Below are 557 nucleotides of genomic sequence, written 5' to 3'. Positions count from 1 at the left end.
TTCAATTAATTCTTGCATTGCCATTGTCATTCGTGCAATGTTGTAACTTCAAGATAAAGTGGCTACTTACTAGACCAGTTGTTCTAGAAATGGCAAAATCCAGTGTCGGCTGATATAAAGAGAACAGGGAATAATTGTGTGTGTGTGAAAGTGCCAGTCTATTTCAGAGGAAACTGAACTGCTGTTTGCTACGGTGGCCCAGAGGCAGAGATGTCAAGGAGTCAACCCCTATCTCAGGGCTAATTGCTGTGTATCTGCTAGAGCTGACACCAGCTACCTGAGATGAACCCTAGGGAGAATTACTGGTAGTTGAAGCAATTGGGAGGCAGCAGCACAGGAAAAACCTGCTGCTGGAATGCACTGCCGGTGAATTGAGTGCATTTTTTTTCACATCATGTCATACACCTCCATGTATCTCACATGGCATCACTATGTGTGAATAAAAACTGAGGGGGCCTCCATTGATTTGTTTTAATTCAGAGAGAAAACACAAAGTCTTATATCAGTTTTGGCTTTCATGAATTACTAAATTTCTTCCTACTTTTTTTCCATTGCAG

This window comes from Eurypyga helias, unplaced genomic scaffold (assembly GCF_000690775.1).
Source record: "Eurypyga helias isolate BGI_N326 unplaced genomic scaffold, ASM69077v1 scaffold7185, whole genome shotgun sequence".
NCBI classification, from domain to species: domain Eukaryota; kingdom Metazoa; phylum Chordata; class Aves; order Eurypygiformes; family Eurypygidae; genus Eurypyga; species Eurypyga helias.
This window is presented reverse-complemented; position numbering follows the sequence as displayed.